Source organism: Sprattus sprattus, assembly GCF_963457725.1.
Source record: "Sprattus sprattus genome assembly, chromosome: 18".
Classification (NCBI taxonomy): domain Eukaryota; kingdom Metazoa; phylum Chordata; class Actinopteri; order Clupeiformes; family Clupeidae; genus Sprattus; species Sprattus sprattus.
Window position 1 is genome coordinate 8544960 of NC_137916.1, and position 7500 is coordinate 8552459.

At 42.3% G+C, this 7500-nt stretch overlaps 1 protein-coding gene across 1 annotated transcript in view; it reads left to right on the top strand.

Moving 5' to 3' along the window:
• The window catches only part of kcnh6a (potassium voltage-gated channel, subfamily H (eag-related), member 6a), a gene marked incomplete at both ends in the record, with an annotated part of 34377 nt that overhangs the window by 171 nt on the left and 26706 nt on the right, over positions 1-7500 (top strand). The gene's annotated exons all lie outside the window — the stretch shown is intronic.

A 7500-nucleotide genomic window follows, 5' to 3' on the forward strand; every position in this document is an offset into this window, starting at 1 on the left:
AGTATTAGAACAGCACTCGGAGGGAGCAGACCTCCGCAAAGGCCAGTGGTGTGCCGGGGCCAGCAGATGTTAAAACAAAAAATGACGTATTTGCAACTTAAAGCACAATTTAATGGATGACTCCTGTTGATTACGGTTGATCCACCTATGCACCAAGTTACATTTAATTTAATTTCAGGATTTTGCGCAATCCTGCTGATAGACAGACTAACAAACGGAAATGAAAGTATAATTTCAGGATTTTGCGCAATCCTGCTGACAGACGGAAATGATTTACGCTGACAATGGCCAAAGCCTAATTTGAATATACACGATATAATTGTGCTTATTGTGGGGTAAAAGTTGAAAACACCTGTGATTCAAACCATTTTGCTGAACCATAGTTCACCCCGTACATGTCCGTTCCATACGTCATCAGCTACATCGCTCTCTCTCGCCATCTCTCTGCAAACTCTGGTTCACTCTGTCTCACAAATGGCATTGTAGAGACTATTGTAAATGGTCAAATAACTGGTTCACAAACCTTATTTATAAAGACACTTCTGTGATCAGAGCTGTAACATTTATCGAAGTTGGGCTCCAATTAGCTCTGGTGCAAGTAGTGCTAGGCCCTGACACCAGAGAGGTGCTAGGGTTCATTGTCTGTTTTGTTGTTTCTAGCTTAAAGTCAAAACATGGCAAAAATATTCCCCTTTCATAATACTAATACCACTGTAAGGGCATTAATATTCATTAAAAAAATGAATTTCACGAAACCGAAATTACATTCTCAAAGCTCTTAGTGCATTTGGCAAAATAGCCTATATGGCTAGCACAACTTCATAGATCACCTTCAAAAGGTCATATCTCACCCAAAACAGTTAAGTCAAGCTTCAAAACCAAATCATTTTCTCATAAAAATAGTCAGTGCCCCCAAAACGAAGAGTTCCTTCCCGAAAAGAAAAGGACATTCTCCAAGCTTTAAATATATTTGCCAAAATAACCTAGATGGTTTATCAAAACACTATGGCACACCTGCAAAAGGTCATATCTCTCCCAAAATAGACAACTCATCAATTAAAACGAATTCCTTTTCTCATACTAATAGTCAGTGCCCCCAAAATGAAAAGTCCCTTTGGCATTGTTTAAGCACTGCAGGTCAAAACGTTTAGATGTTTTGTCAGTATGTCAGTGGACCATAGAAATATCCCTCATGTGCACATTTCAATCTTGGCTTAGTCCTTTGACACTGAATGGTTACTGTAGTAGATGTTTTCTTTCCAGAATACTATGTGTATCAAACAGAAACAAATTAAAGAGGAGCCAACAAGGTTTCACATGGTGAACTGTATTGGACTCATGCCATGGAAATTGTTACAGTATGTAATTGCAAAACAGAAACAGAAAATGTGTACAGCAAAAAACACCGTCAAACAAAAAGAACATCAAAACTAAAATTAAGTATAGCATACACTACTGTAACAAAACATACAGAAGGAAAGGAAGTCTTCAGACTTCGTCCTCACTCTCCTGCTCAGCCTCACGCTCACGTCTGTCTGGCCACAGATTCTCATCTACATCGCATCTTATGTTCTCCCTTGCAATGCAACGTGGGAAGAATTGGCGTGCATGCTGCAACCATCCCCTGCAATGATCAGCCGATACATCCTCACAAGCAACATCCATTGCTTGGAGGAGGGACCTCTGATTTAGAGCCCGATGCTCCTAGACCCTCCACCTCCAAGCTGAAAAAAACTCCTCAATATGATTTAGAAATGGGGAATAAGGGGCTAGGAGCACCATCACCATCCTTTGATGGGCAGCGAACCACGCCCTGATGAGCGGGCCACGGTGAAAGTTGACATTGTCCCACACAATCACATATGTCGGCAAGTGAGGCCCTACCAAACCCCCCTCATGTAGAGGGATAAGATCAACGTAAAGGCGGTCTAAATACACCAGGAGCTTCTGGGTGTTGTATGGGCCGATACTTGGAATGTGGGTGACTACCCCGTTTTCGGATATCGCAGCACACATTGTGAGGCAGTTGCCCTTGCTCGTTTGGTGTTTCCATGTTCATACTTGTCAACTGTACTGAACTTTGTCAAGCCCTAGATGTTTGATGGAAGCATTTATACTCCTGGATAGCACATGTCAGCTAACTACAATTACTGAGTGATTGGTGATCGGATGTGAGAAACTCCCCTTTGATTAGTAAAGTTCTAGTTGCACTTGAAAAAATGAAGCTGATGATCCAAGAGATCCATATTACAGTATATACCATGATGTTTTTCATGGTATTATGTGCCTGAACGATTGTGACAGTGGAGTGAACTATTCTGCAGGTGATGATGTACAGAAGGAAATTATGCCAACATGTTTTGCAGCGAACAACCACTTGACTGAGAAGCAACAGTCAGTTTAGACCAGCAAGATGTATTCAATTGGTAATTGGGCTAACTGAAGGCAATTGTACCTAACCATTTGCACAGATGTGCTTAATCATTTGAAATGTGTGCAATCTGTAGGCAATTGTACTTGTCATTTGCAAGGAGTTTCTAAAACAATTGCAATTTGATTAAAGGAATGAGAAATGCCAATCGGTTTTGAACAAGTGCCCAGTGGTTTGGAGGTTTGCACGTGTTGTTTTGAGAATGTAATTTCTGTTTCGTGAAATTGCCCAAAGCAATGGATAAAAACTGTAATATTACAGTTTTTATCCATTGCTTTGGGCAGATTCACAAAACAGAAATTACATTCTCAAAACAACACGTGCAAACCTTTAATCAAATTGCAATTGTTTTAGAAACTCCTTGCAAATGACAAGTACAATTGCCTACAGCTTGCACACATGTCAAATGATTTAGCACATCTGTGCAAATGGTTAGGTACAATTGCCTTCAGTTAGCCGAATTACCAATTGAAAACATCTTGCTGGTCTAAACTGACTGTTGCTTCTCAGTCAAGTGGTTGTTCGCTCCAAAACATGTTGGCATAATTTCCTTCTGTACATCATCACCTGCAGAATAGTTCACTCCACTGTCACAATCGTTCAGGCACATAATACCATGAAAAACATCATGGTATAAACTGTAATATGGATCTCTTGGATCATCGGCTTCATTTTTTCAGGTGCAACTAGACCTTACTACGTAATCAAGGGGCAGTTTCTCACATCCGATCACCAATCACTCAGTAATTTTAGTTAGCTGACAGGTGCTATCCAGGAGTATACAGTAAATGCTTCCATCAAACATCTAGGGCTTGACAAAGTTCAGTACAGTTGACAAGTATGAACATGGAAGCACCAAACGAGCAAGGGCAACTGCCTCACAATGTGTGCTGCGATATCTGAAAACAGGGTAGTCACCCACATTCCAAGTATCGGCCCATGCAACACCCAGAAGCTCCTGGTGTTCTTAGACCGCCTTTACGGTGATCTTATCCCTCTACTTGAGGGGGGTTTGGTAGGGCCTCACTTGCCGACATATGTGATTGTGTGGGACAATGTCTCGCTCATCAGGGCATGGTTCGCTGTCCATCAAAGGATGGTGATGGTGCTCCTAGCCCCTTACTCCCCATTTCTAAATCCTATTGAGGAGTTTTTTTTAGCTTGGAGGTGGAGGGTCTACGAGCATCGTGCTCTAAATCAGCGGTCCCTCCTCCAAGCAATGGATGCTTGTGAGGATGTAACGGCTGATCATTGCAGGGGATGGTTGTGGCATGCACGCCGATTCTTCCCACGCTGCATTGCAAGGGAAAACATAAGATGCGATGTAGATGAGAATCTTTGGCTAGACAGACGTGAGCGTGAGGCTGAGCAGGAGAGTGAGGACGAAGACTGAAGACTTCCTTTTCTTCTGTATGTGCACATTGCTGTACACATTTTCTGTTTCTGTTTTGCAATTACATACTGTAACAATTGAATTTGTTTCTGTTTGATACACATAGTATTCTGGAAAGAAAACATCTACTACAGTAACCATTCAGTGTCAAAGGACTAAGCCCAGATTGAAATGTGCACATGAGGGATATTTCTATGGTCCACTGCCATACTGACAAAACATCTAAACGTTTTGACCTGCAGTGCTTAAACAATGCCAAAGGGACTTTTCATTTTGGGGGCACTGACTATTAGTATGAGAAAAGGAATTAGTTTTAATTGATGAGTTGTCTGTTTTGGGAGAGATATGACCTTTTGCAGGTGTGCCATAGTGTTTTGATAAACCATCTAGGTTATTTTGGCAAATGTATTTAAAGCTTGGAGAATGTCCTTTTCTTTTCGGGAAGGAACTTTTCATTTTGGGGGCACTGACTATTTTTATGAGAAAATGATTTGGTTTTGAAGCTTGACTGAACTGTTTTGGGTGAGATATGACCTTTTGAAGGTGATCTATGTAGTTGTGCTGAACCATATAGGCTATTTTGCCAAATGCACTAAGAGCTTTGAGAATGTAATTTCGGTTTCGTGAAAATGCCCAAAGCAATCGATAAAAACTGTAATATCAAACTTAGTTCAGCCATAGACATCATACACAAGAACATGCTGAGTCCGGAGCCAGTATCTTGCCTTTTGTGTTGCTCTTCATTGGCTCTTTAGTGGCTATTCAGACTAAAACTTAGGCTTTTTGTAAACCACAGCCAATTTGGCACATGCTGGGAGTTTCCTGAAACTCTTGAGGATTTGCTCCGTATCACATAAAGAAACGTTACAACCAGAAATTGGCGGCCATGGCCATGTATGGTGGTGGCTGTTTTGAGTTGTGCTCGCTGGCCGTGCAGCAGGGGCATCCTACCTCCGACACCAGCAGGCGTAACTCAAATAGGCAGGCTTTCATCACGGTGGACATAGCACACAGAGGGAAAAGGCGCATGTTTCTCCCCCACACATCCGGTCCTATTCCTTTTATTCATTCATTATCACTGCTTTAGATCTGCCATCCTAGCCTTCCTCTCTGCCCCCCCCCCCCCTCTCTCTTTGAGGACAGGCCACCTATTATAGACCACAGGGGTAGTGTTAAAAATATCTCCTTCCAATTCGGTATCTGCTCCAGATTAGATTTTTAAAAGCACATCTGAGTGCCAGTATGGTCACTTGTTAGTGGCATGCTTTTCCTATGTTACAAGAAATATCAAATAGCCTATGAGTGATTCGAAATGATCTGACAATATAGGGACATTGATTCTGTGATATTCAGGGTTCAGAATTGTGAAGAGTAGAACATCTGAGAAAATATGCAATAGGCAATTTGTAGCCCAGAGTCTGATGAGACAGCCTGTGCCTGCTACATCCTTTCATCTCTCTGAGGATGTTGCTCAATCTCTTAGAGAAGGCGATAGGTGAGAGGTGAGAGACAGAGAGAGAGAGAGAGTGTGTGTGTTTGTGTGTTGTGTTTGTGTGTCTGTGTGTTTTTACCCTCAAATGAGGGAGGTGCCATTCCGTGGATGCTAAGCAACAACCTAAAGCTGTAGGATGGCATTCAGAGGCAGTGCTAATGATCTGACGCCTATGCCTAAAAGCAGCCATTCATTGCTGATCATTACTTTATCACATGCAAAACTGCAAAGAGGGAAAAATGGAGGGGTAAAAAAAAGAAAAGGAATAGTGTGACAGAGAAAAAGAAGACACAGTTTCTAAGACAGAGGGGAAGTGAGGTGGCCATGGATAGAGGTACAGTCTAGACAGAGAGAGATGAATAGAATACAAGGACACACCATCATTGGACAGGGATGTACAAAATATTTTCTCCTGTGCAGAGTAAGACACTTCACTAATTGGCTAAATGCTGGTAGGCAAAGTTTAGTTACTGTTCTTTTTAGACAGACCTTCAGAGAACAGACACGTGAGGCGAGAATTGGAATTCAAATTCAAAGTTGCTTTATGTACAATGTTGTCATAGCTAGTAATAGCAGCTATACAGTAATACAGACAGGGTGCTGCACAGTAACAAACAAACTGAGAACATATTAGGAACACACACAGTAATGTAAAAATGTTTTGGTGAGATACAAGAGGTACAAACATTAGGTCGGAAAAGATGGTAGATATCTTGACACCTACATGTAAACGTTCACACAGCAAAAATACATCCGCCTGTTTAAGGGAAATCATAGAGAAACTGCTGATTACTTGTTCTACTCTAGTTCTACCCTAGAAACTGCTGCTTACTTGTTCTACTCTAGTTCTACCCTAGAAACTGCTGATTACTTGTTCTACTCTAGATCTACCCTAGAAACTGCTGATTACTTGTTCTACTCTAGTTCTACCCTAGAAACTGCTGATTACTTGTTCTACTCGAGAAATAGCTGATAACTTGTTATAATCTATCTATGGACAACAAGCACACATTCGATTGAGAAACACTGGGTTGTGACACTCACATGCTTACAGGGGATCAAATCCTCTCCCCCAGTTGGCTCTAACCATGTTGCACCGAGGAACAATTAGTGGGGCTGACTGACTGAGGTCTGGCATGCTGGAGAAATAAGCACAGATCTCACTGTGATTGGGGCCCTGAAGCAGCAATACTGATTCTCCCTGAAAACAGAATGACAGACAGGCTGACAGTGAACACACATATTATGTTCGGTGTGTCTGTGGGAGTGTGTGTGTGTATGTGTGTGGGTGATTGTGTGTTTCAATGTCTTTGTTCATGCGTTTGAATGTGTTTTTGCTTTTGAGTGTGGTATGTGTGCATCAGTGTTGTGTGTGTTTGTGTATAAACACAAGTGTGTGTGTGTGTGTGTGTGTGTGTGTGTGTGTGTGAGAGAGAGACACAGTGGGGTCGGGGGCACATCAGACAGCAGGCTCCCCGGTGTCAGGAATTAAGCCCTTTGCCTCTAGCTGACGGTCTAATAGTGAACTTGCGTGACTGATTTTAGTGTGTGGGCAGTAAAGTCTTAATAGAAGATGTCAAGGAGATGGCCACCCACAGCTGGTCTAGTCTCTTACTTCAGTGGTGGGAAATAAAGTGAGCTCTGTTACAGGAAGCCTTATAACTTGTATTTGTCTTCTTTTTGTACTCTTCACACTCTCTGAGTTTCATGTACGTGTTTCTATCCCTCAACTCGTAGTCCAACTGGTAGAGCGTGATGCTGACAACAGCACAGTCATGGTCAGAAAGGGAGTACACACAGAGGCCTGGATAAATTAAAGGCCCCCCCTCTGACACACACACACACACACACACACCCACACACACACACACACACACACACACACAGACGCGCACACACACAGACGCGCACACACACACACACAGCGCATATACGCACAAATAAGGCCGGGATAATAGTCTAACTTTGACGTTCACCTGCATCTCAACAGGATTTATAGCACAGTCATCTGAGCACTAAAACAACACAAGAACAAGAAATACGTACATTTATAAAATTCTCTTCGGGGCCCCCTGAGCTCTTGGGCCCCTGGGCCTGGTCCCCGTAGAGCAACATCCCTGAGTACACATACTGATGAAAATGCACATCTATAGTCATTTCCTTGGATAAAAGCATCTGCCGAAT